The sequence below is a fragment of the Microtus oregoni genome, unplaced genomic scaffold, assembly GCF_018167655.1.
Source record: "Microtus oregoni isolate MIOR12 unplaced genomic scaffold, Mior012 000011F_ref0000422, whole genome shotgun sequence".
Taxonomy (NCBI): domain Eukaryota; kingdom Metazoa; phylum Chordata; class Mammalia; order Rodentia; family Cricetidae; genus Microtus; species Microtus oregoni.
This window is the reverse complement of record NW_024543070.1, coordinates 7,909,204-7,936,901: the sequence shown is the minus strand read 5'-3', so window position 1 is coordinate 7,936,901 and position 27,698 is coordinate 7,909,204. Positions and strand designations below refer to the sequence as shown.

General features: G+C 39.3%; 1 protein-coding gene and 1 pseudogene across 1 annotated transcript in view; both read left to right on the top strand.

The window, feature by feature from the left end:
* Commd10 (COMM domain containing 10) overlaps nt 1-27,698 on the top strand; it is a 119,681-nt gene that overhangs the window by 88,783 nt on the left and 3,200 nt on the right. The window lies entirely within an intron of this gene.
* On the top strand, nt 5,301-5,444 carry LOC121453720 (annotated as a pseudogene).

Below are 27,698 nucleotides of genomic sequence, written 5' to 3'. Positions count from 1 at the left end.
GCCTGCAGCTATCTGCAGCGAAGGGAAATTTTCTTTTTCTGTGGTTACTTTTTCCACTAATTATCTTTCTCTTTTTCTAGGTAACTTCAGTACTTCTAAGTCTGTCCTCCGTTTTTCTTCCTTATCATTTTTTTTTCCCAGTGGATTCTGGAGAATCTCTGCCTTTATCTTCTCACTCAACAGTTAGATCTTTAGCTGAGTTCTTTTTCATTTTCAACTCATGTTTTTAGGAAAATTTTGACATTATTTTGTCAGTTCTATTTTGAATACTTTTGAACTTTTTTTAAACAGCCTGCTCTTTTTTTTTTATTGCTTATGAGCTATTTTTTCAAAGTTTACAGAGATTGATATCTCTATTTAAGGTTTTCTTTCGTTGTTTTGTTTTTACTTAGCATGCATGTTATTTCTTTAATTTGTTGAGTTTGGTGACTTTCTTGCTAGGCTTTCTTTCCTCAGATGCTGGCGATCCTTGGCTGTTCGTCTGTGTAGTTGAAGGCCTACACTTAGCAGCCATTTCATGGCTGGAGATGATTTAGTCTTTAACCCACGTAAGAATCCTTCTTTACTTCATGGGGTTTAGATTCTTCTTGGAGAAGTCTTCATCTAACCCCTGCAGTGCAGGAGTGAGCCTGGCTGAATGGTAACCTTCACTTTGGACCATTCGGACTGAGTTCTCCTCATGCTGGTTGCCACCTTCTCTGTCCGCAATCCTGTGCCCTATTCTGGATCTCCCCATTGTCAGAATTCGTGCTTGAATTAAACAATGTAGACCTGCTTTTACTGACAAATCATGAACTTCGTACAGCCCACTCTACCTTGCTTGGTGTAGCTGCAGTTTTCTATGGTCTGACTGTGGTTTTTATTTTATTTTTATATTTTTGTAATTTATTTTTATTTTTTGAAAAGAAAACGTACAATCTTTTTTCATTATACATACCAATCCAAGTTCCCACTTCCTCCCCTCCTCCTATTGCCTCCACTTACCCCCCCCCCCCACTCTTCAGAGAAGGTAAGGCACATTGCTTTGGGGAAGGTTCAAGCCCCCCCCCCCCCCCACACTATATCTGGGCTGAGCAAGTTATCCCTCCAAAGAGAATAGGTTCCCAAAAAGCCAGTACAAGCAGTAGGAATCAATCCTGGTGCCACTCCCAGTGGCCCCTCAGTCTGCCCCAGGCATGCAACCGTCACCCACATTCAGAGGGACTAGGTTGGTCCTATGCTTGTTCTTTCCCAGTATGACTGGTGTTGGTGAGCTTCTATTAGCTCAGGTAGACTGTTTCAGTGAATGTACCCATCATGGTCTTGACCTCTTTGCTTATATTCTCATATCTCCCATTCTTGAACTGAACTTTGGGAGCTCAGTCCAGTCCTCTGATGGGGGTCTCTGCCTCTATTTCCATCAGTTGCTGGATGAAGGTTTTATGGTGACATTTTAGATACTCATCAGTCTGATTACAGGGCAAGGCCAGTTTGGGCACCCTCTTGTCTATTGTTTAGGATCTTAGCTGGGGTTATCCTTATGGATTCCTGAGAATTTCTCTATAGCCAGGTTTCTTGCTAACCCCATAATGGTTCCCTCAATCAAGATATTTCTTTCCTTGCTCTCATCTCTGACCTTTCTCCATCTTGACTACCCATTCCCTCAAGTTCTCCTTCACCCCCCTCTTCTCCCTTCCTCTTTCTCTTACACCCTTCCTTCTTCCCCCACCCCTATATTTCCAATTTTGTCAGGGGATCTTGTTGTCTATTTTGACTTTCCAGGTGGATCTGTATATGTTTTTCTTAGGGTTTACCTTGTTGCTTGGCTTTTCTAGGGTCATGATATAGAGGCTCAATATCCTTTGTTTATGGCCAGTATCCATTTATGAGTGAGTACATACCATATTCATAATTTTTGGACTGGGATGGTGTTTTTTAGTTCCATCCATTTACATGCAAGATTTAAGATGTCATTGTTTTTTACCGCTGAGTAGTACTCTAATGTATAAATATGCCACATTTTCTTTCTCCAGTCTTCAGTTGGGGGGCATCTAGGTTGTTTCCATGTTCTGGCTATTACAAATAATGATGCTATGAACATAGTTGAACAAATGTCTTTGTAGTATGATTAAGCATCTTTTGGGTGTATGTTCAAGAGTGGTATTGCTCGATCCTGAAATAGGTTTGATTCCCAATTTTCTAAGAAACCATCATACCGATTTCCAAAGTGGTTGTACAAGTTTGCATTTCTACCAGCAATGGATGAGTGTTCCCCTTAATCCTCTCCAGTGAAAGCTATTGTTGGTGTTTTTGATCTTAGCCATCTGACAGGTATAAGATGGTATCTCAGATTCATTTTGATTTGCATTTCCCTGGTGGCTAGGGATGTTGAACATTTCTTTAAGTGTCTTTCAGCCATTTGATATTTTTCTGTTGAGAATTCTGTTTAGTTCTGTACCTCAATTTTTAATTGGGTTATTTAGAAATTTGATATCTAATTTCTTGAGTTCTTTATATATTTTGGTGATGAGTCCTTTGTCTGATGTGGAGTTGGTGAAGATCTTTTCCCATTCAGTAGACTGCCTTTTTGTCTTATTGACTGTGTCCTTTGCTTTACAGAAGCTTCTCACTTTCAGGAGGTCCCATTTATTTATTGTTGCTTTCAGTGTCCGTGCTACTAGAGTTATATTTAGGAAGTGATCTTTTATGCTCATGCATTGAAGGCTACTTCCCACTTTCTCTTCTATTAGTTTCAGTATGGTCAGATTTATATTGACATCTTTAATCCATTTGGACTTGAGTTTTGTGCATGGGGATAGATGTGGATCTATTTTCATTCTTCTAAATGTTGACATCCAGTTGTGCCAAAACCATTTGTTGAAGATGCTTTCTTTTTTCCATTGTGTAATTTTAGCTTCTTTGTCAAAAATAAGGTATTAATGGGTGTGTGAATTAATATCTGGGTCTTCAATTTGATTCCATCGGCCAACCTCTCTGTTTCATTACTGTAGCTCTGTAATAGAGCTTGATGTCAGGGATGGTGATGCCTCTGAAAGTTCTTTCATTGTACAGAATTGTTTTCCTGGGTCTTCTGTTTTTCCATATGAAGTTGAGTAGTGTTCTTTCAAGGTCTGTGAAGAATTGTGTTGGGATTTTGGTGGGGATTGAATTGAATCTATAGATTGCTTTTGATAGGATTGCCATATTTATTATGTTGATCCTGCCTATCCAAGAGCACAGGAGATCTTTCCATTTTCTGGTATCTTCAGTTTCTTTCTTCAAAGACTTCAACTTCTTGTCGAATAGGTCTTTCACTTTTTTAGCTAATATTACCCCAATATATTTTATGTTATTTGTGGCTATTGTGAAAGGTTATGTCTCTCTGATTTCTTTCTCAGCTTCTTTATCATTTGTTTATAGGAGGGCTACTGATTTTTTTTTAAGTTAATCTTGTATCCTACCACATTACTAAAGGTATTTATCAGCTGTAAAAGTTCCCTGATAGAGTTTTTGGGGTCACTTATATATACTATCATATCATCTGCAAATAATGAAAGTTTGACTTTTTCCTTTCCAATTTGAATCCCCTTGATCTTCTTTTATTGTCTTATTGCTATAGCCAGAACTTCAAGAACTATGTTGCAGAAATATGGAGAGTGGACAGTCTTGTCTTGTTCCTGATTTTAGTGGAATCACTTTGAGTTTCTCTCTATTTAATTTTATGTTGGCTGTCATCTTGCTGTATATTGCTTTTATTATGTTTAATAATGTTCTTTGTATCCCTGATCTCTCCAAGACCTTTATCATGAAGGGATGTTGAATTTTGTCGAATGCTTTTTCAGCATCTAATGAAATAATCGTATGGTTTTTCTTTCACTTTATTTATATGATGAATTACATTGATAGATTTTTTTGTATGTTGAACCAACCCTTCATCTCTGGGATAAAGCCGACCTTATCATAGTGAATGATTCTTTTGATGTGTTCTTGAGTATTTTTGCATCCATGTTCATGAGTGAGACTGGTCTGTAATTCTTTTCCTTTGTTGAGTCTTTGTGTGATTTTGGTATCACAGTAACTTCAGCTTTATAGTTTGGCAATGTTCCTTCTATTTCTATCATGTGGAACACTTTGAGGAGTATGGGTGTTAGCTTTTCTTGGATGTTCTGATAGAATTCTGCACTAAAACCATCCGGCCCTGGGCTTTTTTTGGTTGGGAGGTTTTTGATGGCAGCTTCAATTTCCTTGCAGTTTATAGGTCTATTTAAATTGTTCATTTGATAGATAATATCTATCTAGAAAATTGTCCATTTTTTTTACACTTTCCAATCTCATGGAGTACAGCTTTTTGTAGTATGACCTAATGATTCTCTGAATTTCCTCAGTGTCTATTGTTATGTCCCCCTTTTCATTTCTGACTTTGTTAACTTGGATGTTCTCTCTCTCTCTCTGCCTTTTAATTAGTTTGGATAAGGGTTGGCCTGTCTTGATTTTCTCAAAGAACCAACTATTTGTCTCATTGTTTCTTCGTATTGTTTTCTTTGTTCCTATTTTTTGATTTTAGCCCTCAATTTATTTCCTGTTTTCTACTCCTCCTGGGCATGTATGCTTCTTTTTGTTCTAGAGCTTTCAGGTGTGCTGTTAAAAGTTACTGATGTGAGCTTTCTCCACTTTCTTTATGTGGACTCTTAGTGCTATGAACTTTCCTCTTAGCACTGCTTTCATAGTGTCCCATAGGTTTGGGTACTTTGTGCCTTCATTTTCATTGAATTCTAGGAAGTCTTTAATTTCTTTATTTCTTCCTTGACCCAGGGGTGGTTCAGTAGTTCAGTGTTCAATTTTCATGACTTTGTAGGCTTTCTGCAATTAGTGTTGTTGTTAAATTCTAATGTTAAACCATGGTGATCCGATATCAGGGGGTTACTCCATTTTTTTTTTTTTTGTATCTGTGGATATTTGCTTTGTTACCGAGTATATGGTCAGTTTTAGAGAAGGTTCCATGAGGTGCTGAGAAGAAGGTATATTCTTTTGTGTTTGGGTGGAATGTTCTATAGATGTCTGTTAAGTCCATTTGATTTATGACATCTGTTAGTTCTCTTATTTCTCTATTAAGTTTTTGTCTGGTTGACCTGTCCAATGGTGAGAATGGAGTGTTGAAGTCTCCTACTATTATTGTGTGGGGTTTGATGTGCGATTTAAGCTTTAGTAATGTTTCTTTTACATAAATGGGTGCTCTTGTGTTAGGGGCATAGACGTTCAGGATTGAGATTTCGTCTTGATGGATTGATTGTTCCTGTTATGAGTATAAAGTGTCCTTCTCCATCTCTTCTTGGTCTTTTGGCTAAGATCAAGTGTAGTATCTGACTGTGGTTTTAATATATTCAAAACTCTTGATTCTTAGTTTAGAGAATTTCTTCAAATTGTCTGATTTGAAGTAGCATACTTTCTTACACGACTAATACTTTTTGAGACTGGGTCTCATGTCTCATACTGGCTTTGAACTTACTATGTAGCTGGGTATGATCTTGAACTTTTTATCTGCCTGTCTTCACCCAAGTGGTTCCATTATAGATACGGGCTACCTTGCTTGTTTTATGTGTTGCTGGGATTAGAACCCAGGACTATTCATGCTAGGTAAGAATTCTACCAAATGAGCTACACTCCCAGCCCCAATATGCTTTGCTTTATATTCATTCTCCCTCTCTCCCTCTCCCTCTCCCTCTCCCTCTCTCTCTCTCTCTCTCTCTCTGTCCCTGTCTCTCTCTGTCCCTGTCTCTCTCTGTCCATTTAATATTTAATACAAGCTCTATGTAGCTCTGACTGTCAGGGAACTCACCCCATAGACCAGGCTGACCTCGAACTCACAGAGATGCCCCTGCTTCTGCCTCCGAGTGCTGGGATTAAAGATGTATGTCATTCATCCAACTTCCTTTTAAAATTAAATTGTTTTGACTTTGAGGGAAACTTGAAGAGATTAAATGTGCCCTCATCTCCACTGTAATCCATTTTCTTTTAAAGTAATATGTAAAAGTACAGTTTGAAATTAAGAGAGGCCAAAAAGATGATGAAATCAGTTTAATGGAATCTTATAAATATATTTGAAAATGACAAAAATGTGCTGTTTGTAGTGCTTATTATGAAGGTCATTATGCAGAACTCATTCCTATTATGACTTCATTTTTTCCCCAGGAAAAGAAGTTGAAATTAATTATTTTAACAAAATTCATTGGACAGAATTTATTATTGGTCATTCTGTTTAAGAAGAAATTGTTTCAGTGATATCTTCCTTATTCCTTGCTAATAAATATCTTGTTATATTATATATTCAGTGACCCATTTTACTAAATATGTATGTTATTCTCAAAAATCTCATGGCATGGCAGCATTGTATTGGTAAGTTTAATCTTCTAATACCAAAATTGTAAGAGATATTTATTTTGATGGGAATTGTGGACGATTTCATTGCTTCGTCCAGGCAAGATTCAGTAAAAATCAAATCAAGTGTTGAGGCAGCAAGATGACTCAGGCCACCAAGTGTGACGGCCTGAGTGCAGTCTGTAGACCCCATGTGGGAAAGGGGGAAGCCCACTCCTGCAGGCTGCCCGCCGCTGTCCACACATGTGCTAGAGCGTGAGCTACAACACACGTGCACACACGCACACAGACACACACCAAAAATAAGCAAATGTAAGCCAAGGAATTCGGTATTATGTATTATATAGAGTGGTCATGCACAGCTGACGTTACAGCAATAAGTTAACTGTCTGCTTCAATGAACAGAGGGTTGCTTAAAACTTGTTTTAACTAAATATATTTTTAGAAACATTGGCGTTCAAAATTAGGCCCTGGGATTGACTTTGTCCTATTTTTTACCATTGTATTTTGAAGCAAAGTTTGCTAATAAGTGTCTAGAAGAGAATATGAAAAGGTTTCATTTACATAGCTCAGGTATTTCATGAAGTGATCATTTTATGTTTTTCATTAAACCAATCTAAAATTAAGGAAAAGATGTGAAGCCACATGCTCGCCTTTTGAAAAATGGATATTAATATGTTGGTAAGCTTGTTTTTGTTCGTGTACTGCTTTCCGATAACTAAGAATTTTTTATTTTTCTTTTATTTTTTCTAATAAAGTCAGTTCCTACTTTAAAAAAACAAGTAGCTTGTCAAAATTTGTTAATTTTAAAAACACACCTGCATACAAACTGATTTTAAAACATAGTTTTAAAAGAAAACTGCCATACTGAATTACATTTCTCGATGCTGTCTCATTTGCCAAGATGACTAGTTTTGATTAAAAAGAAGTTGATTAAAATGTTCAAAACTGTTCATTGAACAGAAAACCTGGATGCAATTAGAAATCGTAGGCACCGCCCATGGAGTTCTGAATGTGAAAACCTTAAAGGTGATTGCTGTTTTTCAAGGTGTTAACTGATTTTGCTAGGGTGTCTGGAGGTCTTTCTGGTGGGATTGGTGATCCTCCTTGTAGTCTGGTGAGGCACACTTGTGCACAAGCATTCTTATGGCATATGGGAAAAGCCTCTCACCAGACTAATAGTATAGCTTAAAGCTGGCGCCCCCCCCCCCCCCAAATACGGCCCCATGACAACAGCTTTTACTGCAGTGACTTCATTTAACATATGCTTGGTTATTATTGGTTCGAATACCTAACTACTGTCTCTTACTTCTTTTATTCTGCTTTCTCATCTTATTTTGCACTCTCTTGTGATGTGCAGATAGATATCTTGGTTCCTTCACGTCTGTCTATCAACCAGGCTTCGCCAGTCCCAATAAACTTCCTGTTATCTGACTTTTATCATCCCTTACTGTATTGGTCAGGGTTCTCTAGAGAAATAGAACGGATTGGATGAATCTCTATCATCTATATAGATACATAGAGAAAAAGAGAGGGGGGATAGAGAGAAAGAGGGATAGGAATGGATGGATGGATGGATGGATGGATGGATGGATGGATGGGTGGGTGGGTGGATGGGTGGGTGGGTGGATGGGTGGATGGATGGGATTTATTACACTGACGTACAGGTTCTGGTCTAATTGTTCCTACAATGGCTGTCCAGATGGAAAGTCCGAGAATCTAGCAGTTGTTCAGTCCACGAGGCTGGATGTCTCAGCTAGTCTTATATTCCAGTCTATATTCTAGTATCCGCTCGGGTCCCACAGAGGTAGGCTCTAATGCTAATGGAGGACTGTACTTTCCCGTGAGAGTGAGGGCAAGCAGGCAAAGATCAAGAACTTCCTTCTTCTTCTGTGTCCTTCATAGAGGCTGCCACCAGAAGGTGTGGCCCAGGTTTAAGGTGGGTCTTTGAACCCACCTCCAAAGATCCGGACTATGGGTGGGTCTTTCCACTTCAAGTAATTCAGTCAAGAAAAATCCCTCAAGTATACCCAGCCACTTGGGTTTTAGTTAATTCCAGGTGTAATTGAGTTGATAACCAAAAATAGCCATCATACTTACCAACTTAATTTTCTAACTTTGGATTTAACTTAGGCTTTAGGGTGCCTGTTTCTACACTAAAACTTTTAAAAATAGTATTTTTATTATTTGAGAGTTTCACACATTGTCTTTTCGATCATGTTCGCCCTCCGTTCCCAACTCCTTCCAGATCCACTCCACTAAACTATGCGTCCAGCTTCATGTGTTTGTTTGTGCCTGCTCTCAACGCCCCATAGAGTCTAGTTTATGTTGTTTAATTACTCATGGGTGTGTGGGCTGATCGTAAGCATGGGTGGCCTACGAAGAGTCATAAAACTGACTCTTCCTCTCCTAGCAACTATCGAATGCCAGTAGTGTCTCGACTGGCCTAGGACTTCGTGTCCAGTGCCCCCTTCCATGCTGGGATTTTTGTCTAGCTTGATCTTGTGCAGCAATTCTGCATGCTGTCACAAATCACTGCGAAAATTGGGGACAGTACCCCAGCTTTATACCTCATGCTACCAAAAACACAAACAAAAGAACAGCAACCAGTACCAAGAGCCTGTTACCTCTTCTTGAGTTGTTGACCAGTGGCTGTGTATAGACTTCCAAAGGCTGATCTTGGTTACCCTCCAGAATTTGATGGTAACTTGAGTTGTAAACATGAACAAGTCAAATGGAGACTGATCTGAAAGCTTCATCCCCATTGACTGGGAGATGCTGTGTGTTCTGCCACTGAAAAAGTAGTCACCAATCTCACCATGCTGTGGACATGGAGCTCTGCCCTACTTCTTATATAACTACCTTCATCCTCTGGCACTGCTGACCCACTGTTCGTAGCATCTGGGTTTGTAATTATTCTGCTTCCCCTAGTTTTAGAGTTATACCAACTAAGAGTTTTCTTGAGTACTTAATATATAACATTCACTGTTCTAAACACTTTACATATCATATTATCTTCACAAAATATGAGATAAGTGACTGTTATTCTTCTTGCTTTAAAGAAAGGAGGGTCAGGCATGAAATGTTAATTACCTTGTATAAGGCCAAGCAACTAGCAAATGATGGAACCAGAACTCACATACAATATTTGAGATTAAGAGCCCATACTTTCAATCTCTAGGTGGTGTATTATTCTGACCAGTATTTCCACTCATCTTTTTCTGTTTGGATCCAGTTGTTTATGCTTTCAGTTGTCTCAAAGTTACCTATTATAAATTTTTCCACATTCCTTGCAAACCACCCTAGTATCAGTTAATATAGTTTTATCAAAGTAGAAATAGAAAACATAGACAAATTTATGCTACATTTCAAAATTAACTTGAAATAATGGTCATCGCAATACTCAGGGTTAGACCTAAGAGAATTTAGAGAAGATAGATTATTCTATCTTCTAAAGAATTATTCTATTCATAATTCTTTAATTACTATAAGAGAACATTATTAACAGCTAGTTTTTAATCATTAGCCATTAAGATACAGTATTTTTTTTTAAATAATTGAAGATTGAATTTAGGGCCAGGACTTTTTTTTTATTCAGGCATAGTATTTGAACATCCCTCTGGGGTGTGCATCATGGTAATTTAGTGAATGTGTACAGTGCATAATAATCAGTGTGGATAGTAGGAATTTCTGTCTGCTCCACCATTAGTCATCCTTATTTGTTGCTAATTCTGTGCTCTTTAAGTGACTTTTTAAGTGCCCCATCAATTAATTTACCCAGTGGTTACCCTAACGCACTAAAGAACCAGCAGGATTCCTGCTGTCCAGCATTGAACGTCTTTCCTTTCTTGCTTCCCCACGTTCTCCATGTACTCATGATCTTTTATGTATACCAATGTGTGTATAAACTGTGTGTGTGGATGTAATAGCCATTCTACCTGTGATGGAAGGCTAGCCCATTGTGCTTTTTGATATGGATTTTTGGGGGGTGGTGAGGTCAGCACTTTTCGTGTGTTTGTTGGCAGCTTGTCTGCCTTCCTTAAAGTATCCATTCATTCCCTTGGCTCATTCTTTAAATGGATTGTTTGGTTAGTTGGTGTTCAGGTTTTTTAGTCCCATGTATATTTTGAACATTAATCCATTGTTGGATGGATAGTTTGCAAATATTTTCTCCTGTTGTATAAATCATCTCTTAATTTTATCGATTATTTTCTTTGCTGTGTAAAATCTTTTTAATATGATATAGTTGCATTTATCTCTTCTTCCTTTTGTTCCTTTAGGTTCCTGTATAATAAACATGGCTAAAATTTGGGAACGTTGCAACTATATTTTGTTTGGTAATTTCATACATAACATTTTAAGATTTTTTTGTGTGTGTTCTGCTTTCATAGTTCTGGATATCCAACACGGCTGTAAGCTTTTATTGATGAAACTTCCTTATAGTACAGTTTTGGAGTGTTTGTCAAAAATTAATACCTGTATGAACGTGAGTTAATTTCTGAGTTCTCATTTGCACTGTCCTTTGCCTTTCTTCTCATGCTGGTGACATGGTGTTTTAAAGGCAGGTCGTGATCCCCCACTCCCCACGGTGCTTTAACTTTTCTGGGCCTCTTTTGGTACCCTATGGTTCTAGGATTCTTTCCTCTTTGTGTGAAGAAAGCTGTTTGCAATTATAAAGGAATTACATTGACTCTATAGATTATTTTGGATAGTGTTGGCTTTTCTGATCCGTGAGCATATCTTCCTTTTTTATGTGTATCTTTATAACTTTATTCATTAGTGTTTTATAATTTTTCTTGTAGATGTCTTTTACTTTCTCTGTTACTTTTCTTCTAAATATTTTAACTATTTTGCCTTCTTAATTTCTTTCTAGCAGTTTCATTACTGGTGTATAAAATTGTCGTAGCTTTCAGGATTCTGATTTCATATTCTGCAGCCGTACTGAACTCCTTTACAAGTGTTAACAATCTGGTCATGAAGAATGTCGTTTCTTCTGTTAGAGAATTGTGCCATTTACCAACATGGCTGACTTGATTCTTTTTTCTTTACAATTTGGATATCCTTTATTTCTTGTAGTTGCTCAGCTCTTGCTAAAACATCTATTGCTGTCCTAAGAGGGAAGGAGAAAGTGAATATCTCTGTCTTTTTCTTGATCTTGCAGCACCAGGGTTTTTTTTTCAAGTACATTAATTATTATAAAGTGTATAAATGTACCAGCTGTAAATTAGATGATTGTCTAAGTAGTGGCTGGCAGGTCTTTGAATTCCCAATGTTTTACTCTAAAATAAGTTCTTTGTGTTTTCTACCAACAAAATAGAGAATTTATGACCTTGTTAGTCATCTCCGTAATGACTTCTAGAACAAGGTGGACTCAATTGCACAGTAGTTGGCAGTTCTTCTCTCATATGTCAGCCTTACATTTAAAATGACTAATGTAAATAAGTATTATTAGGGAGCATTCTCCCATTTTTAAAAAAATGAAATATTTGAAAACAATGCTCTGGAAATGGACTTTAGTCACCAGTAGAAAGAGCTAATATAGTAAGGGGAAAGCTTGAGGTATTTCTTATGTTTGGTGTTAGTTCTCATAACTAAAATATTTTTAAATTATTTTAAAATTGTTTGCTATGGTTTGATATTGTCATGATTAAAATTTTCTGTGGGAAAAAAAAATTCTGTGGGAAGCCCTATTTCAAAGGAAAAAAAAAAAACCTTACTGTGACACCAAGTGATGGTGGTGCACACCTTTAATACCAGAGCTCATAAGGTAGAGACAGGAGGACTTTAGTGAGTTCAAGGCCAGCCTGGTCTACAGAGTGAGTTCCAGGACAGCTTGGGCTACAAGGAGAAACCCTATCTTGTAAAACAACAGCAACACAAAAACTGTTTGTGGTTACTTAGACTCTCTTAACATCTCAGTAATATAGAAGGAAATGTTTGCTTCTATACACACATAGGTATTTTAGAAAATGATTGGTTCATATTTTGTTCCGAAAACTTTTCTTAGTTAACATTAATTAAACATTAAGAGGTGTTTGAATTGGAACAAATCACACTTCCTGGGAAGAATGAGAGAGAACTGGGCTTTATTCAAAGTGTGAACCTAATTCAAGTCAAAATTGTGCGTGACCCCAGTGTGGTCTTGCTGTGTAAGCCCCACCCAAGTCTCCCTTCCCAGATGTGTGTTCCCCTTAGATGACTTCTGATAAGTAAAGTATAAGACGAGCTGCTTGGGGAACAAAAAAGGATTTTCTTCTGTAAATTCATCCTAGGATAATTCAGGTCAAATTTTGAATACAAGTATAAAGCAATGGTTCTATTTGATATTCTAGTTTATCCTCTTCAGTAACTACAAAAACTACTGTTTAGGGGAAGTTCATCTGGTAAGGGCATTCCTCACTGACGTCTCTGTCTGTAATGGGACACATCACAGCACCTAGCGTTATCATGACCTTCAGAACAGCTCTCAGCGTGCAAAGGTTCTACTTTCTGCAACCCTGCTGTCACCTCATTTATCAGAGACCAAGAACCTGTTCATTCCCAACCAGAGAAAGGGGCAAAGCCAGGCTTAATTCTAGAATAGAAGTGTATGCAGTTCTGAATTTTGTTTTTATAGCAGAGACAGCACTGTCGTCTCCTTTAAAGATGATTAAGCTTAAAGCCGGTGGTGGTATGCACACCTTTAATCCTGGTACTCAGGAGGCAGAGGCAGGTGGATCTCTCTGAGTTCGAGGCCAGCCTGGTCTACAGCATGGGTTCCAGGACAGGTGCCAAAGCTAAACAGAGAAACCCTGTCTGAAAAACAAACAAACAAAAAAACCAAAACCAACCAAACAAAAAAGAATGAAAGAAAGAAGGAAAAGAAAAAAGATGGTTACACACTGTATTATATTGCCATATTGCTAACTTGCCACTTACCCTGTGTAATATATATATGTTTTCTGGTCTGGAGTTTGATGGAGAGAGAGAGAGAGAGAGAGAGAGAGAGAGAGAGAGAGAGAGAGAGAGAGATCATTTCTGGTAGATCTTGCAGAATATCTTAAGCTCCATGGGAAAAAAACAATATGTCATCTAAATGTAAAATATGGTTGATTCTTGTAATATGAGATATTATCTGGTTTTCAGGTAAGTTCATACTATGAAGAATTGGCATACACTCATACATCCCACTGTGAATAAGTTATATCCTTAAGTCTCTGTTAAAGCCTGGATTCAGGGCAGTTGACATTTCAGTTTGTTTTCCTGTGTCGCAAAGGGTTAAGAAAATGCCTTTAATAGAAATAATATCACTTAATTTTGGATTCTGTCACCATTGAAATGAATTTTAGAGATTCAGTTCATTACAGACATTCATTTATGAATATTTTTAAGACACTAATATAACTTTACTTTTTTGGTGGTCTGTGCTCTTAAGTTTAAAAGTAGCTAGTTGTGATTTTAACCTGGAATAACATTGTCTGAGAAAAGAGACTAACTCTCCGTGCTTTCGCTTAAAGTAGATTATTCTGCATGTTGGCTTTTTTCCCCCTCTAAAAAAGAGATTTTTGGCAAGGCGTGGTGGCGCATGCCTTTAATCCCGGCACTCAGGAGACAGAGGCAGAGGGAAGTCTGGGATCAGCCGGTCTACATAAGGACCTCCAGGCCAGCCAGGACTACATCGAGGAACCCTGTCTCAAAACACAAACAAACAAAAAGTAATCCTGATCATATTTACGAAATGCCTAAGACACTTGTGCAAGCATTCTGCTTTTATAAAACTATTGACTTTTCCTCCAACCACATGCATGCCACACATATTTTTTCACAACTATTAGAGTATATCCCAGAAATCCTACAGTTTTATATTTGTTAACTCAGAGCCGATTTACAGGTAAAAATCACTTTTTACCACTTTTGGAACCAAACAGGTTTTGCCTCGATTGTTTTGGGAAGTTTGGGGTGGGAGGGTTTGGGGGTGATTTATCTTCTTCATTGTCTTTTCCCCCTCCCACCCCTACTGCCATCACCCCCACCCCGTCCCCCTTGCTGGGCTTTCAGCCCCAGGCTGTCCATGTTTAGCAAACACTTTACACCAGTCACACTCCAGTCAGAATTAACATATATTTTGGGGGAACTGTTCTTTCGTAATTCCCTCTTCCATTAGCCTATGATTATGAAGCAGCCATTTGTGGCCCAAATTCATAACGTGACATGTTGAATAAATGCTCTCGCCATTTTGTCATTTCCCCACGTCCAGGTAGAAAATGCCTTTGTTTATTTTCCAGCACTCTAACAGGCAATTTTGAGTTCCAAATCATTACTGAGAACTTAGCAGGGTATTTTAAACTTTGTTTTATTAAGTTGGCCGGGGTCACAGAATTCATTAATATTAATGACTGGACTAGAAAGGCACTTAGCCTCTCTAATGAGTAGCAGATACAAAGCATTAAACCAAATGGAAGGCTTTGTTACCCAGGAGTCACTCCAGCAAGGCCCCACGTAATAACCGAGGGAGATCTGCCTGCCGCAGTGTTTCCCAGCAACCTCTGCCTTCTTCCTCTTAGAGAAACTGGAGTTCCTAAACTCATGCTCAAATACATTTCTGTTGACGTCATGTGAATATATGAAATAAAATACTTGGAACTGATCACTGGTGGTTTGAAAAAGGCTCCAAAACACTATCACTAATAAGCTGTGTGTGTGTGTGTGTGTGTGTGTGTGTGTGTGTGTGTATGTGAGAGAGAGAGAGAGAGAGAGAGAGAGAGAGAGAGAGAAACCGTGGGAACACACTTTTCCTTTTGAACTTGTCAATATTAAAATTGCATTCATTCATGAAGTTTGCACGAGTCATTAGTGACATTTGTAAAATTCATATAAATATGAGCTGCTGGGTGGTGGGATTTGTTTATCCCATGCCTCTGAAGCTGTCATCAGCCTTTCCTATAAAACAGGGAAATGTCAGATGACAGCGAGGGCCTGACATTTCACCTTTGAAATGAGCAATTACACTGTTCCTTCAGACTTCCCTTCCTCACTGACACCTAAGCAGCAGTCCTTTTAACAGGCAGCGTGAACGCAGTGAGGGATGAGCGTTTGTTAGGTCACTTGGTAAATAGAACTAATAATTTAAGACATGTGTGGCAAAAGTGATTAGTAAACTTCCATTAAAAGCCAGATCATAAATAGGTCAGGCTTCCTGAATATGCAGTCCTGTGGCTGTAATACAGAAGCAGTCACAGACAGTGTGGGGTGCCCCAGGAAGCCTTATTTCAGAAAACTAACCGCCATTCTGATAGGCATCTGGGTTATAGCAGACCAAGCCCTGTTCACTGAATGACCTTGCTCTGTATCGCCTTCTGGGAATACTGGGCTGGCTTCTTCCCTCCAGGCTTCCAGTCTTTTGTTGTTGTCAGTAATATCCCCTTTGTTGAATCTACAATAATAATTTACCACTCCTTGTCTCAGTTGGGCTGTTGAGAGCTGTTGTTATCCCAGTCATAACTCTGGTAACTCTCCAGGAGCCAAGGTAGCACTTTTCTGGTTTATATCCCACCCCTTGAGGCATTCCCTCAGTGGCTGGTGTTGCCTTCAAGCATTTATTCTTGATCTTCTCCTTGTGTTGTCGTTTGGGCCATACCCTGTAGTCCTTAAACTTGAATTCTTAACTGCTCCTCTGTCCTTAGGCCTTCCAGTTTATATCAACAACCCAGGTCTCTAACCCTAATAAATTTATATGTTAAATAGCATGCTGATTTTCTTTTTCTATGTGATTATCCAAAGATACTTCCAAATCAACATGTGTTAAATTGAACTTACAGTTCCTTCCCTTTGCTCCATCCCTGTACTGGATAGTTTTATGTTAACTTGACACAAGCTAAAATCAGCTGAGAGGAAGGAACCTCTATTAAGAAAATGCCTCCATAAGTTTAGGCTGTACACTAGCCTGTAGGGCATTTTCTTAATTAGTGATTCATGGAGAGGCCCACCTGGGTGCAGGCTGAACAAGCATGATGAGCAAGCTAGTAAGCAGCACCCCACTATAGTCTTTACTTAAGCTTCTGCCTCCAGGTTCCTGCCCTGTTTGAGTTCCTGTCTTGACTTCCTTCAATAATAACCAGTGATATACTTTTCCTCCAACTTGTTTTTTGGTCATGGTTTCATCTAGGCAATAGAAACCTAACTAAGACAACCCAAGACTTCTTCCTTCACCCTCCTCTTTTCTCAGTGACTGGTCCCTGCTCATCGTTTCCCACACCTGATGCTTGTCTTTCATTCCTAACACTTGGAAGAGTCATTGGGTTTTCCAGATCTTATTTATTTTCTCTCTTTTTTATTGTTTTTATTGAGCTATATATTTTTGTCCACTCCCCTTCCTCCTCTTCCCCTTCCACCCTCTCCCATCATCCCCACGCTCCCAATTTACTCAAGAAATCTTGTCTTTAAATGCATGTATTTCTTTTATGTTTTGACTACAGCTACCCTAACCTATAGTTCAATTATTATCACATTAGCCTACTTCCTTTTATGTTCTCCCTTCTTGCCCTGTTCCCAAGAATTTACCTTTCTGATCTTAGATTACCTATCATTTCTGTTATGAATCTTCTGTTGACTCTCCAATACCCCTACCTTGACTGTTACAGCATTCAACTTATCTTGTTCTTTTTCTTTATTTCTGTTGTACATTTCAGTTCAAGTAAAGCAAAGGCTATATATGTTCATCATTGCTCTAGCCCCAATACTATAAATATGTTAGAAAAAAATGAAATTACTCTGAAACCCCAAAACCACACAGTATTCTATACAAATCATCAAAGTACCAGAACATATCTAATGAGTTTGACTTGCAGGGTTAAAGGAAATATGTAATCAGGAAGGTGAATATGTGAATGAAGTAAAAAGGTCATAGTTCATATAGGTGTTTTACACACATTAGACCCTTAGCCATTATGATTGATGCTGCAGTTGGCCAGATTTGCTCTGAGCTGTGTTAATGGATATACACATAGTCCTGTGCTTAGACTAGTGGCACTCTGCCCTAGCTCTGCTGGATCCTGGCTTTCAGGGGGACAGTTGGTTTTACAGATAAATCTCCAATGTGTTTTTGTGAGGGGGGGTTAACCTATAACGTTCATGTTCTATATTACTAGATATTAAAAATATATATGGCTCTGCCCTTGATGTCACGGCGCTTTCTGCATGATCTGAAAGCTTCCGCTGCAGGCCATCATAGCAAGAACTAACAGGTCCCACTGTGTGAGAGAAGCCAAGCAGGCAGCTAGGGTGGTGGGCGTTGGGAAGAATCAAACAAGGTTTCCCAGAGGAGGTAACATTTCAGGAGAGTCTGATGTATGAATAACAGGTTTTTCCTTAGTTTTTCATATTTATTTTAAGTCTGCTTGTTCTGATGTGCTGGCCATTTTCAGTGTGGGTCAGTGGTATAGTTGAGTTTGCCCTTTAAGTAGTGGTTTTAAAAATACATTGCTAATATAGGCGTATTTAAAGAGCCAAGAAGCAATTAATAGCAAGATGATAAAAGCCATTAGCTGGCATTAACCTGGCAAACATAAACATATTGTAAAGTTCCTTAGGTCTCTATAACTTAGTTATTTTTAGGTATATATATTTTATATATATATTATTGATTTTTATTGAGCTCTACATTTTTCTCTGTTCCACTCCCTGCCTCCCCTCCTCCGCCTTCAACCCTCTTCCATGGTCCCCATGCTCCCAATTTACTCAAGAGATGTTGTCTTTTTCTACTTCCCAGGTAGATTAAATCCATATATGTCTCTCTTAGGGTCCTCATTGTTGTCAAGATTCTCTGAGATTGTGATTTATAGGCTGGTTTTCTTTGCTTTATGTCTAAAAACCACTTATGAATGAGTACATGTGATACTTATCTTTCTGTGTCTGGGTTACCTCACTCAAAATGATGTTTTCTAGCTCCATCCATTTACCTACAAATTTCAAAATGTCATTTTTTTCTGCTGTGTAGTACTCCATTGTGTAAATGTACCATATTTTCCTTATCCATTCTTCAGTCGAGGGGCATTTACACTGTTTCCAGGTTCTGGCTATGACATATAATGCTGCTTTGAACATAGTTGAGCACATGTCCTTGTGGCATGGTTGAGCATCCTTTGGATATATACCCAAAAGTGGTATTGCTGGCTCTTGAGGAAGGTTGCTTCCTAATTTTCTGAAAATTCACCACACTGACATCCAAAAAGGCTGTACCAGCATGCACTCCCACCAGCAATGCAGAAGTGTTCCCTTTACTTCACAACCTCTCCAGAATAAGTTGTCATCAGTGTTTTTGATCTTGGCCATTCTTACAAGTGTAAGATGGAATCTTAGAGTTGTTTTGATTTGCATTTCTCTAATGACTAAGGATGTCTATAACTTAATTTATAGAACAAACTGAAGACATAGTTACATGATCACATAACCTCATTTCTCTAGGTTTATTACCTTGAAAATATATGTGTTGAAAGCCATGCATTAAAAATAGTTTTATTTAAAATAGCATATTCACAAGGAGAGTGAAAATGCTAAAGGTGGTTGAGGTGAGACTGCCTAGAACTAAAGAAAGTCCAGTATCTTCACAGTTTAAGTATGGGCTTACTGCCCTCATTGCTGTTACCGTCTTGTAGGTGTACTCCACTATAGTACAGGTTTATCTTCCTAACCTCACTCTGCCTGATGGCAGAGCTCCTCTCACAGTGCCTTTACAATAGAAGAAACCAAGCTAGAAAATCACTGTGGCTAGGACTCCAGCCAGGGAGTCTCCCACCCCTCAGAGTTGCTGTGCCTTCCTATAGTGTCTTCCTATAGTCTAAAATATACCACAGGCCAGTTTAAGAACATAGACTTCTGAGACCTTGCTACCAGATTACAATTCAGGCTGCCAGCCTGCTCGTTGTACAGACTTAAGTTGCCTAAGCAAATCTTTGTGCTTCCGATTCTTCACATCTAGTAGAGATAATGAGAGTTCGTGAGATTGTTATGAGAATTCCTCTACTTCATAGGGCTGAAGCACCTGGAATGGTGGCTTGTATTTAGTTAGTGTCGTGTTTGCTGTTATTACTTAAATTATTAATTGTACCTTGCTTTTATAATGTTTTCCTCATTATTGCTTGATCTTACAAAGCACAAAATTCTGATGAAAATTTTATGGCAAGAAATAGCCATCAGAAAGTCCTAGGAGTATCTGTATATTAAAAATTGAATAAACATTTTCCCCATTCTGGAATTGTTCTGTAAGGAGCTTGGGTTATAACTCAGGTGGAGTAAATGCTTAATAAGAACAAGACAGTGTGTTCATTACCCAGTGTGTCTTGGAGGATTAAAAACCAATAATGTCGATGACAGTGGACATTAAATGTGTCTATCACTGCCCTTGGCATCCAGGCGCTTCCTGCATGGTCTGACCGCTTCCGCTGCAGGCCATCATAGCAAGAACTAACAGGTCCCACTGTATGAGAGAAGTGGAGCAGGCAGCTAGGGTGGTGGGCATTGGGAAGAATCAAACAAGGTTTCCCAGAGGAGAGTCTGAAATATGAGTAACAGGTTTCCAGAAGGAGTAAAAAAATACTTCTTTAAATTATTTTTTAAAATAAAGTGTGTTTGTGAGCCATGCTTATATGCTATATTTTATTTTAATTGTCAAAAAAATCAAACTATGCTAGCATTGTTTGTATGTACTCTGTCTAGACATATGTTTGTGTCTTGCATGACTTGTTAAATCTGAATTGTAGAGTCCAATTCTAACAGTTTTAGTTGCTTTAATTGGACCATACTTTTATGGTTAATGTTACATACTATGTGGATAAATCTTGGAAACACAAGGTGAATCTAGTCACAAAATGCCACTTATACATGATTATGTTAATTTTTTCAGACAGGCAGATCAGTAAAGGCTGTGTTACTGGCTGTCCAGGGCTTGGGGGGGGGGGGGGGGGGGGGGCAGAGTAATGACTGGTTGTTAGCAGGCAGTGGCTAAAAGTCCAGGGTTGCTTTAAAGGTGATGAGAGTTTCTAGAATTAACTCTGAGAGTGTAGCCTTGGGACTGAATTACTCACTTGAAATGAATGAACTGACTAGCATATGAGAACTTCTATGAAACTGCTATTTAAAAGGTAAGTTGAATTCTCCAGTGTTATTTTCCCCTGTAAAACATGCATTCCCTCTTTGTCTCAAGTATCAGAGTACAGATTGAGTTATATGGTGGTGTTGCCTGTGTTGAATTCCAAGCAGCTGCCATAGACTAATATTTTAAGCATAAAATGGAAATACTGTTCACAAGCTCCTGGCTGAGGATTAGAAGTGTGCCAGCCTGTTAAAGGTGCTTGTTTTTGTGGGATCTGCATCATTAGTTCAGTTAATTCCAGGATGGCTTTCCAGTCAGGCTTACAGTTACAGTTTACAAGGATCTAATGGGGATGGGAAAGCGGTTTCGGTTATGGCCATAGTGTGTTCAGAACAGCAGTGTTAGAGGTTAAAGTGCCCCCTGGACAGTTACTGCTTGAGTTAATCCTGCATCTATCAAATTTTGCTTTTATTCCTGGCTGTCTTTAGGAAATTGGGTTCCCAGGTATTGGGTTGGTTAGTACTTCCTGTTACACTGCAGTCAATGGTGGATTGTCACTATTCACCGGTGGCTAGTTAAATACATTTCATAACGAAGCAATGCTGAACTTAGCTTTTCCATCCTGCTAAAGCAGCCTCTAAGCAGATACGTGTACATGGCATCTGGACTGTGAGCTGTAGAGAACACCTTGGTCCTCCTTCCTTCAAACTGACTGAACAGCACAATTATTTTTTGAAAAATTAAATCAGTTGGACATAGTGTCTCATGCCTGTAGATTCTGGGAGATGAGCTCAGCCTGGGCTAACCAGGGGAGACACTGAAAAGGAAAGAAAAAAGATTGGGCAGAGAGGTGGGGAGAAGGAAGGAGCTAGCATATACCTTTAACTATACATCTTGTTCACTGTAGTAGGTTATCTAATTTAGAACAAATATAATGTAGCTTTGGAAACTGCAAATGTATCACACAGATTTTTGTCAATACTTATTTTAAGAAGATCACAGATCCCCAAATTTGGCTGTTGAACTCCAAGTCTTTTACACTGCATTCTGAAAACAGCATGAGTCTAACCTGGCATTTGTTGTTTACCCAGAGTCCCTCAGTCAGGGTACTAAAGCATTCTGGGAAGTAATACGACTATTCCAAATGATAATGTTTTGGCAAAAGTGCTTCTGATTATAATAATTTCCATTTTCCAGAAAACATAACGCATCACCTATAATATTTAATACAGAAAAGCTCCATTCTTAGCTGCCGCTATTTAAAGAACTTCGTGTAATGATATTTAAAACCTCTTATCATGCTGATTAGATTCAGCAGCCATAGCTAAATGTATCCACACCAAAGACTAATATCATAATGACATATCAGCACACGCATAATGCATTACAGTTAATGAATACTACACAGGCTACATTATGATTGGCTCCAAGTGTCTGTGCAGTTCATGGCCCACCGTACAGGAGAGAGATCTGCTGATGAGACTGTCATGTGTTGTTTTGTCTGTGTGAGAGTAATGCCTCTTCTAACCACAGTGAAGGGTGTGTTCAGATCGCAGGTCAAACGGCCAGGAGAGATTGACCCAGTTGAACACACTCAAAATGTGCAGTGGCTACAACTTCTGTGTTACCTAAAGATTTCTGGCCAGAATGGTTTGTTATCATGTTGACAGACAAACTGCCACATTTTCTTTTCTGCACAGTAATGTAAAATGCCAGATTTGCTGCTTTATCCAGCTTGTGGTGGGAGTCATTTTTATTCATATTTATTGAGAATCAATAGTTATAGTTTGATTATGTTATGAGGTCCAATATTTTCTGAGTCAAGTACTATAACTGAGTAGAAAAACATTGTCATCCTTCACACAGAATCCGCAATCTGACAGACTCTGTTCAGTATGCTTTCAGGGGAAGATGATTCCGTGTCAGCTGAACTGTGGGAGAGAGTATGTGCATGTGTGTACGTGCATTCAATTGGGATGCAGCTAGAACAGCAAGAGTAACAGGAACCGAGTCCCGGAGGACGGTGTGTGAAACACTGTTGGTACTCTCCTTGCTACCACATCCATCTGCATGCAAGATGATGCCAGAATTTGAATCTTTAAGAGACATGGGCCAAATTTGGTGAATGTCACACTAATGAGCTTGGAATTTGCTTTTGCAATTTATATACCATTGTCTTCTAAAGCAGATAAGCATTTTGCTAAAATATCCTTTTTAAAGATTAAAAAATGAAGTTATTCTTTGGTTGATTTAACCTCAGCAAATGCTATCCATGGCTTGCCTCTGTTGGTGGCAGATGTCTTTTTTAAATTTTCATCTTCTTTGACATAAGCTCAGGTTCTCAGAATGCCTCCTCATTGAACAGGGTCATGCCTATGAGTTTTAGGAAATTGCTGGAGTGAGCATTATTTTCTAGAGACTTTGGAGGAAATGATAAAACGTAGCTCCATGTCCTATGAAGGTGATCATTTCTATTGCTGTGTTCTGTATCTTGTGTATTCATTGAGGTAACACTTCTTATTCTTTTGTTTGAAATTAAAGTTCTAAACTTGGTAATGACGTTATGTAGCTTTGTGAAAATTTCATAGAGGCTTATTTTGTTATATTTGATTTTATTATCAAAGCTAAGGCAATTTATTAATTTTTTCAGCATATTTCTGGGAAGTTGAAGCCTTTAGCCTTACATTATATTTCTTTTTACTTAGGATAGCGAGACACCTCAAGACCTATACTGGCTATTTTACCTTATCCTAGTTTGTATGTATTTCTGTGTTAAGTGGGAATGATTGTGTATATTCGTGGAAAGGGGAATTCCTCCTTGCCAACCATCTTGACATGCAAATCAAAGTCTGAATCCACCTATTGCCACCTCCTTGATTCAGTGCAAGGATGATGACTGTCCCTATCTCTTGTTGGTGTGCAGCCTTTTTCTTCGTGGAGCAGGTATTTTTTTTTTTTGGTGGGGGGGAGTTCAAGACAGGGTTTCTCTGTAGCTTTGGAGCCTGTCCTGGAACTAGCTCTTGTAGACCAGGCTGACCTCGAACTCACAGAGATCCGCCTGCCTCTGCCTCCCAAGTGCTGGGATTAAAGGCGTGCGCCACCACCGCTCAGCATAGAGCAGATTCCTTTACAATAATTTCTAGCTAACATTTTTGTATTTTAACTATCTCAGTTCAGAGGCCTCATTTGCTGATGCAGATATACTTTTAGCACCCTTAAGTCATTAAACCAACAAAAAACTCTTGGGAGATGAAGCTGCCTCACATCAGTAATACACACGTAGCTCGTTTCTTAAAGATCAGATGCTGTGGGAAAGAGAAATGGCCCATGGCTTATACATATAGATGGAGTTCATAGCTTATTTGATCTGTTAAGAGCTGACATTGTATCGATCATTTTTGAACAGTAATGCTTAATAAAGACAGTTGAACCACTAACTGTAAATATGCTGGAATATATTTAGCATTGTCTCTGGTTACATATAGTTATAGTCATATAATCTACAAAGACGTTTACTTAGTAAATGATGTTTAGTGGTCTTTGTTCATTGTGCTCATTCAGTAGGGTGGATTGTGACTTACATGCCCACTGCCTAAGTTCCTCACCCAAAAAGAAAACCCCTCCAGAGACCAAGCAAAGTGTCTTAGGTCCAGCTGAACAAGATCTGGTTGCCTTTCCCTTGCAGGAGCATCTGCCTCCATGGCTCCAGTTAATAATTGTAGCATCTCTAATTTTGATACTCAATTTAGATTTGAAAGCTAAGCAATATAAATTTTAATTCTTTTCTGGGCTATTTTTATTATTTCTGCTTAGACGACTTGTGACAAAATTGCTTTTCTCTTTTCACAATGTATTTGTGTTCCTCGCTAATGGGAAAGCGGCAGATATTTTTAGTGTCGTCTTTCATCAAGTCAGACCGTGCTGAGGACCTGACTGCATTCTAGTTCCATGGGAATTTTGCTAATGGGTGCGTGCAACCTTATCCAAGTTCTGGAGGATAAGCTTACAAATTAAACGGGAAGAGGAATATAAAAGTGATCTTTCTCAAGATGTTGGCAGAATACCCACCCATCTTTTGTTATTTTGTTTTTACTTTACCATGTTTTCCGATCAAGTACAGAACGTCTAAGTTGGGTGTATGAATGTGTAAGATTAGCCCAGACAATAGAAATAGTGAGATTCCTAAGTAGGGTTTTAGCTGTAATCTTACATGGACAAGGCAGGAGAGGGAGAGAGGGACTCTCCCAGTCCCCATCTGTCTAGTTAATAGTGTTAGTGACATCAGTGGGTGTAACAGGAAAATGGAAGGTTGAAGGCATATTTCAAAACAAGCCACCTAGTTTTACTGTCTATATACTAATTTCCTGATTCATATTCTAATGTAATAAATAGCCACTGCACACTTGTAAATAGCACACAAGGAGGATGTGTGAAACCGGGGTATTCGGTGTCTATCCGGGACCTACTTACCCCAATTATCCAGCCCAGGGTACCTTCTCTTCTCGCACTACATTCTTTTCCAAGGCTGTCTTCTCTGCTTGGTTTTAAGTGTCAGTGGCTCTCGAGTTTGTCTCTCTTTACCTGACTGTCTTCTCCAGACTTTTCAGTGTATTTTCTGGGTGATCTCTGCCTCCTGAGCCCTTGTCTGGAAGTGTACATTTGATCCACCTTCTGGATCTGCTGCCCGTGTGTTGCTGTCCCCTCCAGCAGCTCTTTCCAGCAAACTGGCTGCTCTTCTTCTGCTTTCCATCCCTCTATGACCTCCTGACCCCACCCAGATGGCCATGGTACCAGTAAACACTCTCTCTCTCTCTCTCTCTCTCTCTCTCTCTCTCTCTCTCGTCAGAAAGTGACAAGAAGGGACAAGGACAAGATATAAGCTCCCAGAAGCCTATTTCTTCCAGCTGCCTGCCCCACAAGGTTTCACTAGTCTTCCAAAGTTCGCGCTTCGGTAGTTCTCTTCTGGGCTAGGAAATGAGCATTTGTTTCTCTCTGTGGCCTTTACATTGTGTTTACCTTATCCAGGTCTCTAGCCAGGCTGGATTAGGGCCCACTCTTCCGGACATCTCCAGTTCCTGTCCACAGATGGAGTTATGTTGTGAGCTTCAAAGAGTTAGTGTTCAATTGTATGAGTTTGAGGGAGATGCTGTTCACCCCATAACAGATCTTGAGGTGATGTGGTTGGGGAGCAGGCTCAAGCGGAGCCTAGGACTCCACAATGTTTCTGTATGCCTGGAAGCCTGCTGCCTCTGCTGTTTTCATCAGCCCTGATCAACCCTGGGTCAGTGCATCCAGAAAGGCTGTCCTCCTCTGCTGGTGGGACAGCCATTTACTCTCTGGTGACAGTGGTAGACAGGACGCAGGTAGAGAATCCCTTGTCTCATTTCAGTCTATGAAGCTACTGTAGCTGGGCGTTTCTGTTGCTTTCCTCCACAAAACCCACTGTTACAGCTGATGGTAGCGAGATGACAGAGTTGAGTTTCGACATTTCCCCCTTCTCTCTCAGCAGAGATGCTCGTGAACCATGAGTTGACTCAAAAGCCAGAAGGATATGAAGTAGAGGAAAAGATGTCAGGCATCCAGTTAGTTAGACCCCAAAGACAGCACCCTCAAATACTAACTCTTGAGTTCTCCTCAAACACAAATGCCTTTCTTTCTTGGTTGTGTCAGGATAGCCACCAATGTGTATGGACATTAAAATAGAGAGGCACTGAAACTTGCCTCCTTCACGGACAGAACCTTCCATGCATTCTGTAAAGAAGGGAAAGAGAGCCGGGTCTGTTCTGGATGATAAACAGACTTGAGCTTTCTAGCTATATCTCAGGCAACACTAGGAGCACACTTTCCTTGAGGTATAGTGGGCACAGGAAAGCTTTTGATCATAGGAACTGCAGCAAGTCTGACAATGGGGGACAAACGTGCGCCTGCATCTGAAAGTCGCTAAAGCTCCCTAGCTTAGAAAAACTATGTCCTGTTTTCCTGACTTGGTGAACTGTTTTCATGATGTCCAGAAAAGGAGACGTTAATTTAAAATTCTTGGATTCTGTGGGATTCCCTGTCCGAACATGAGTGTAGGGAACTGCTGGGGTCAGGCATCGTTTGCGCTTTGTCTAAGCTAGATTCTTCCTTCTCTACAAACCAGGGTGTCACCATAGACCAAAATTAGCCAGTTTCATATTCTCCGTGGTTTCCTCTAGGCCACTGTAATAGAAGGGGAGGGACAGTGCACACTGGGAATTAGCCCAGGCGCAGATACCAGTTTCCTGCATATTTTACTCCAGGTGCCAATGTTTTTATGTCTATGACTAAACGTTTCAGTAAAGCAAGACAACAAAATTTTATGTACACATACCCGTGCATGTAGGTACATTGAAATTGTTTTGTTTTGTTTTAAAAAGACAGGGCTGGAAAGATGGCCAAGCAATAGAACACTGGCTGTTCTTCCAGAGTACCCAGATAAGTACCCAGCAGTTACCTGGCATCTAACAACTGTTTGTAACTCCAGTTCCAGACGATCAGACACTCTTTTCTGGCCTCCAGGGACATTAGACATGTGCATGGTACCCAGACATACATGCAAGAAAACATTCATATATATAATTTTTAAAATTTTAAATAGGACATAAAAGCCGGGCGGTGGTGGCACACGCCTTTAATCCCAGCACTTGGGAGGCAGAGGCAGGAGGATCTTTGTGAGTTCGAGGCCAGCCTGGTCTATAAGAGCTAGTTCCAGAACAGGCACCAAAAACTACAGAGAAACCCTGTCTCGAAAATCCAAAAAAAAAAATAAATAAATAAAAAATAAATAGGACATAAAATATACTATCTTAAAACTACTTTGAATGCACAGTTGGAATTGTTCCTTGTCTTTTTGTTGTAAAATGATATCCAGATCCTTTTCTCCTATACAATGTGAATCTCTCTACATGTTTTTTAAAGAAAATACTATTTCTCCCCACACAAAGCCTTGGTAATCACCATTCTGCTGGGACCGTACTTGGGTCCTCTGTGAGAGTAGTGTCACTCATAAAGCTGAGACATCTCCCAGCTTCAATCTTTAATCTTTGAAGAAACTTCTTTCTCTTTTTAAGATTTTTATTTTCAATTATATATTTGCAGGGGAGGTAAGCACATGAGTGCAGATACCCTTGAGGGCCAGGAGACATCATTGTCTACCGGAGCTTGAGTTACAGGCACTGGTGAATCACCCAAGGTGGCTGCTGGCAGCCAAAATCAGGTCCTCTGAAAGAGCACCTGGTGTGCTTACCCGCTGAGC